The sequence below is a fragment of the Lycium barbarum genome, chromosome 4, assembly GCF_019175385.1.
Source record: "Lycium barbarum isolate Lr01 chromosome 4, ASM1917538v2, whole genome shotgun sequence".
Taxonomy (NCBI): Eukaryota; Viridiplantae; Streptophyta; class Magnoliopsida; order Solanales; family Solanaceae; genus Lycium; species Lycium barbarum.
Window position 1 is genome coordinate 52,308,425 of NC_083340.1, and position 7,537 is coordinate 52,315,961.

Below are 7,537 nucleotides of genomic sequence, written 5' to 3' on the forward strand. Positions count from 1 at the left end.
ATATACACGTATCAAGACATAATGAAATAGCTTCTAGAAGTCAAGAACATTAGCCATCCTAGTGGCTCTAAGAATAGGAGCTTCTTTGGAGTCATATACATATGTCGTCTATTTGTTTCATAAAGATCATGCCAAAAGAAAGAAGGGTTAGCTTTACATACCTGATGTTACACCCCAAAAAATTTCGTGTTACTAAGGCGACAGACGGATTAATGTGAGCTCGAGGAGGAGCAAATATCACAAGTATAAAGAACGAAATTCTACTGTAGTCGCATGAGTATGATATTTGGAATTCCTACAATATGATTGGAATAATACGTTAAAAGATATATAGCCCTCGTAACCGTAAGCTGAGGTGGGGCCTACATGATGGGATTTTTATAAAGGACATATGATAAGTTATATGGACAATATATGTGAAGTTAAACACAACTCAAGAAGGACCCTTGAGCCAAATCCATGTGTAAGCCCTCCAAAAAAGATGTTTTTAAGTTACGTTTTCGAGTGATCTGAGTTCGGGAGGACATAACCCCATCATTATTTGGGAATTTGGGAAAACTCCTAAAATTAAAGTTGTAGATAATTGAAATACCTTTCCAACCATAGGTCGTGGGCCTGTATGTGACATCGGGATAAAGAGTTATGGACGTTTTAAGACAGAAAGGTCAAGCTGGGCAGTGAAATGGGCCCAACCCGATTCCAATCCGGGTCAGGCCCATTTCCCGTGTTATTTAAGGGAAGTTTCAGCCTTATCCTCCTCATTTTCAGACCAAAAAGACCCAGAAAATTCTAGAGCTAGAGGGAGGAAATCCTAAGAGAGAAAAACCAAGTGTTGATCAAAATCCGAGCCCCGAATCCCGAAGCTCATGAAGAGAAAAGTGTTGTACGTTGCGTTGCCTTCAATTTGAGCTAAAAATCATCCAAGAAGAAGAGTGTTGACGTGGTTGCTGCATACTTAAGGTATGATTAAGGTCCCTTTTTCATTGTTAATAAGTTCATTTAGAGTTTTAACGGATTAGAACAGAGAAAATAGCGTTATAAATTCGTTTGTTGTTTTATTGAGATTTATGGATCGGTGGCTGTTTTGTGACAATATTTTGGGGCTGTTTGGTGGTTGTTATGAATGGTTTTGTGGGCTGGAATATCGTGGGATTGGCTGTAGTTGTTGTTGTGTTGTGTTTGTTGTTATACTATAGATATACGAAAATAAAAAAAGTGTATACAAGCATTGGTATACAAATGTATACTGGGCTGTTTTGGAAGTGATTTAAGAATGAATTTAATTCTAGTTGGATATGAAATTGTTGGTGTTGTTGTTGTTGGTATTTTGATTGATGTTTGGCTATATTGGAATCTCGAGGATTGTTAAGTTTTCAGGGGAAATGCTGCCCGATTTTCGTTAAGTTTCATTCGTACTTGGATTGGTTAGTAAGTGATGTGGATGATCTAACTGTGGCTTATGTTATCTTAATTTTAGACCTACGAGCTCCAGAAGTAGACGTTGGACATTTAAATAAGCGTTAAAGGTATGTAAAGCTAACCCTTCTTTCTTTTGGCATGATCTTTATGAAACAAACAGACGACGTATGTATATGACTCCAAAGAAGCTCCTATTCTTAGAGCCACTAGGATGACGAATGTTCTTGACTTCTAGAAGCTATTTCATTATGTCTTGATACGTGTATATGATTCCAGAAGTTCTATTTTAATATAATCTGTAGTGACATTCGAAAGGTACTTGATATGACTATCGTCTAAATTTTCAAATGATGGTTCATTTTGATTATCTTATTGAGTCTCAGATATGATTTAATTTGCATATGGTTTGTCACAACCCAACTAGGGCCGCGACGGGTACCCGATACTTGTACCGAGCACCCCTTATCTATCATCTTACCTGTATTACTGAGCGGGCCGTATGAACTATACCATATATTTTTCTTGTTTACTAAACGTTAACATTAGGAGAATACATATAAACATAGGCTAATAAGCTTTACTAGCACAGTATACAGCGACTAGGACCATCAAAAGTACAAAACATCTAACTGTACATATCTGTCTACGAGCCTCTAAACATAGTATACATATACATAGGAAGGGCCGAGTACTGCCGTGCCCGAACATATATACACAAAATAGTACCAAGAAACTGAGGCTCCGGGACAACTGGAGCGCTGCCGATAACTGCTGATAGAACTCCTAGAAATCAGGTCCGTCTACCTGCTGACCTGCGCGGCATGAAACGCAGCGTCCACAAGAAGGGACGTCAGTACGAATAGTGTACCGAGTATGTAAGGCATGGAAATTAATACAAACAGGAACATAGATTATGATTACCAATATCATGGGGTCGTAGACATATAATAAGACAAGAAAGTAACCTGTACATAGGACTGCCCTTTCAGGCCGGATACCATGCATGCTTGGCTATCTTTTGAAAACATTTCTTTTTCATATTCATAGAAAATAGAGCTTATTTCACAGTGTAACATGTCATAGCATATCATAGTATATTATGTAATATCATAGCACCGAACAATGTCGGCTCGCCCACATTGCGCCGAAATACATCGGCTCGCCCATATATATATTTATATCCCGCGTCTGGGCATCCCGCGTCCGGGATGATAAGCCAGCTGACCAGGTGGCAGTGAAACATGTTTCCCTTCCCATCCCCATGTATCCCTTCGCCCCACCCCATGTTTATATTCATATTTCATAGCTTATATATATATATATATATATATATATATATATATATATATATATCATATAAGCATGCAAGAGAGCCCAAAGAAAATCATATATCCATAGGAGTGACGTAAGATCGGTGACCTCCGATTGCATTATGGAATAACCGTGACCGCTTTGTCTCACCTTGAAGGAACGAGTATTTTAAGGCGAGACTACCAACGAAGAATAGTACTAGAAGAAAAACGTAGTATGAAATCATAGGCATCATAGACGTCAATTCATAGGCTTTGAAATCCTTAGGAAATAGTGTCATAGCTAAGAAATAGAGATAAGGATCAAGAACTAGTTAGTCACCTTCGTATTCACATTGAATCCTTTGCTTAGAAATCTTGGTCATGGAATCATTCTAGTCATAATTATCGTAGGCATATCCTCTTTTCTAATATCATCGTTATCATTATCGTCATAGAAGTATTCTCGTTGGGATAGGTATAGTACTTGTCATTTGGTAATGGAATAAGGATCGAAGGTTTCTTTTGGATTCAGCTTCAAGTAAGTCAAGCGGAACAATAAGGAAAATCCGGGAACAATGGGCCCACCTCGGGTCAAATGAGGCGGCGTACCAAATTTACATATGTTACATGTCATGGCGTTACTTGTGAGGGTTTTAGGGTAGTCGGGTCCTATTTATGCGAGTTCTAGAGGTTCAGTAAGTTCTTCCAACATTTTATACAATTTTTAATTCAATTCTTCTGAATGAAAAAGGGGAAACTTTAGGCGCGGATTCCGGAGGGTAGAGTTATCCTCGAGGCTCACATCCAACATATTACGTCTAAGACATGCCATAGAAAGAAGGGTGAAGCCTTACATACCTCTTTCCGCTCCTTATGCTATTCCAAATTCAAGTTGCAAATCCGCCAAAATCTACAAATTGGTCACATTTACCAACTTTGGTTAGAACATTTGGAATTGGAATCTTAAGATAATACTTGGCTACCGAAATTTCGGCAGCACTTCCCCTGTAAATACATGATTCCCAAAGATCAACTTAGCCAATTCTCATCAACAACAATCCGGGAATTCAACCCGGCCAAACTATCAATCATAATATCAACAACCATACTAACAATTTCCATACTGAATCCAAGATATATTATAGCAACTTAATCAATTTATCACTTCCTTCAAAACCTTCCAACTCCAATAAAAACGATAACAACCTTATAATATATATTCCAACAACACCATACTAATATCATTATCTTCCATACATGTCAGGACATAATTTCAATTTACATAGTCTTCCAAGACAAGCCTCCGACTACTAATACTTCACTAAGCTCATTAGGCTTTTATTTGCAACATAAAGTTCACAACACAACAACCAACATACTAAATAAAACTTGCTCACCATTCCTTCATAATTCAACACATATACACGGCTATACATACAATATACACCACACGGCCACCATTATGCATACACAACTACAACCTTTCCAAAATCATTCAACTTCCATTATCAACATAACATTCACAACAATAACAACCAAACACTAAACAAAATACTTGGCACATAATTTCCACACACACACACATATCACACGGCCACCACTCCCATGTTCACATTCCTTATGAATTTCATCCATTTTTGTACACTACAACATACATATACATCCATAACATATAAAAGAGTATAAATTCTTACCTCCTTCTTTGATTCTCCAACTTGCTTGAATTTCCAACTTATGAATATGGACTTTTCTTGCTCCAAAGACCACTCCACCTTACTAGGGGCTCTTCAATTGGTAGGAAATGATTTTTGAAGAAATTTTTGTCAATTTCCTTGGAAAGTTTTGCCCTTGGCCGAAATTCCTATGGAGTTTTGCTCCTTTTTTTTTTCTCTTGAATTCTCTAGAAAGTTATGGAATTAAGATGACTAATTCATCTTTTAATACCATTCATTAATTATTTATGTGCCTAAGCCCAACCATATGGATGACTAGGTGGTCCATTTAATTTCCAAGCCCATATATTATTTTGGTCTTACAACTAATGAAAAATTGTTTTTCTCCAAATTCCAAATTTGCCCTTCGTCTTCCTCCATAATTCCACGAATCATATTGCGAATTTCCCTTTATGCCCTTGACCTTTCTTAATATTCCTGCTTCTAAATTCTTCATAAGCAACTCATATGCCAAGCAAAACAAAAATAGGGCCTTGCTTGTAGTCTTCCCACGATTGTCTTGAATTATCCAATTGTACAAAAAATGCGGGATATAACATGGTTGCTCACTACTCTACTCGTGCATGCCTCAATACATCTTTCACTTAGTCCCGGGCCAGGATACGTTCTCGTGCACAGTTTCACTGCATTGTTCACCGAGTCCCTCACTAGAGGACCGGGTTACGGTATATATATATATATATATAATGATGTGATGGTGTGATGATGTGATGATGTGATGATATGATGATGTGATTATGGCGCTAAAGATGGTATGTGGCGGCCTTATTCACCGAGTCCCACAATGGGCCGGATATGATATATGATATTGATATGCATGATTTTTATTTCATAAGGCAAGTGTATTGATATTTTAAAAGTCATACTTGTTTCCGGTAATCTCTATTTCTGTTATGATCCTCTTTATTGCATTTCATGCTTTATATACTCAGTATCTATCTCGTACTGACCCCCTTTCTTCGGGGGGCTGCGTTTCATACCCGCAGGTACAGATAGTCGGTTTGGTGACCCTTCAGCATAGGACTTCCACTCAGCTGGCTTGGAGAGCTCCATTGTTCCGGAGCCTAGACTTTTGGTACAGATCTTATGATGTACGTATATGTTTACCCAGGGGTACGGAGGGGCCTTGTCCCGTCACATTTCGCTATCGATACTCTTAGAGGTCTGTAGACATGTGTGTGGGTTGTGTATAAGTTTGTTCAGCTGTGTTTATACGAGGTGCTATGGATATGTTCGTATGTGGTGGCAGCCTTGTCGGCTTGCGCATGATATTGATATGTAGTGGCAGCCTTGTCGGCTTGCGTATCATTTTATGTTTTGATTAGTTGTGACTCCTCAGGATACAAGTTATCTGAGTATGTATATATATGATGACGTTATGAACCTTTGGCGTTCTTATGCGAGTTTCCATACTATTTCACAGATCTGGTTTGACTACATCTAACAGGTACGTATATGAGTGTCCAACTTGGGCACTAGTCATGGCCCATGGGGTTGGGTCGCGACAAAGATAATAATAGTAACACAAGCATCAGCCAACTTGTAATCAAGCACAACCAACAAGACAACATATGGACAATACGACGAGCCACGAGCTCGCTATATGACAACTATACGGCGTTTCACCTTGCCCTTCTCCAAAACTCCATAACAACAATAATACAACTAGGATATGTACACATTAGCTCAACCTCGTGTTCAGAAATTTAATTACGATAAGAGCAGCCCGACTATAGCCTATACAAATTCGGGCAGCATTTCCCCTGAGAACTCAACAATCCCCGAGATCCCAATTCAGTAAAAATATCGACCATATACCAACAATAGTAATACCAACAATTTCATATCAAGCTAGAATCAGATCCATCTCCAGATCATTTTCAAAACAACCCATAATCACAATATCAACTACTTTCCATAAACGAGGAAATTATCTCAACAACACAACAACAACCACAATAGCAATAATGAGAACTATACGACAACAACAACAGTTACGACACACCAATAATTAATTCTAACATCCCTTGCGATGTTTATTCATTCTATCAATCCTTTAACCAATTATACGATATCTTACACGCTTGTTTTCTTCCAAATTTACGAGCCATATCAACAAAAACACGACAACAACATCAACCACCATCCAAGTACAAGAAAATTACTTCAACATCATTTTAACAACAAGTTCGAAACAGTCCACCAAAACTACAACATCAAAAATACGATTTTCGATCTTTACTTCGCAAAATTTCAAACACACAGAAAAGAGTATAATATTACCATGAACAATAGCACCCATACATATCTATAACTATATTTCCAGCCCTTCAACATAACAAATTACTTTCAAATACAATACCATAATAATGGCAACACTAATCAAACTTAATCCAATTAGAACAACTCCAATTCTGCCCATTTACAACGCCAACAATAATCATGTAATTTTCTTACTTCCAATTTCGTCTAACACAATTTATTCTCTCCATTACAACATCATTAACTCCAATTACATCATAAAAGAGAAGATCTTACCTTAATTTAGTTAGGACAAATCCTACACTCACTTGCACCAATTGCACCACTCCTTCTTCCTCGATTTAAATCCTAATGTTGCTTCCCCCTTGGAACATTTAGAACACTTTTATGGAATTAAAATTCCCTTTATTTCACCATATTGGAGCTGGTCGTGAGCTTGCTGCCCTGGCTGTTGGTTCTTTCTTTTAATTTAATTGAATTGTGAAGATGAAATGTTATAATTAGTCATCACTAATCAGTCATCAACCTCTTTATATATGCAACCAACCATAATGACATGTGTCCAGCCACAATGACATGTGTCCCACTATGGCATGGACCAATCCTAATCAGCCATGTTGTAGTGGGGCCCACTTAGTGGTCTGGTCATGGTTAATTCTGGTCATGGTTAATTCTAACCATGGTTAATCCTGATCATGGGGACCACTTGATACACTAATTAGGCTAATTAATCATTAATCCCCACTTAATAATCCAATCATGGTTAATTAATCCCTAATCTTCACTAATGTTTCCATACTAATAGTAATTAGCTAGCAAACCGTGCATTAT

At 37.7% G+C, this 7,537-nt stretch overlaps 1 long non-coding RNA gene across 1 annotated transcript; it reads right to left on the reverse strand.

The window, feature by feature from the left end:
- Window positions 1-2,092: 2,092 nt before the first annotated feature.
- Window positions 2,093-4,453, reverse strand: LOC132638424 (uncharacterized). The gene is made up of 3 exons (XR_009581727.1): window positions 4,406-4,453; window positions 3,570-3,621; window positions 2,093-2,231 (listed from the first exon to the last, which is right to left on the reverse strand). It is a non-coding gene; the product is annotated as an uncharacterized LOC132638424 (long non-coding RNA).
- Window positions 4,454-7,537: the final 3,084 nt, after the last annotated feature.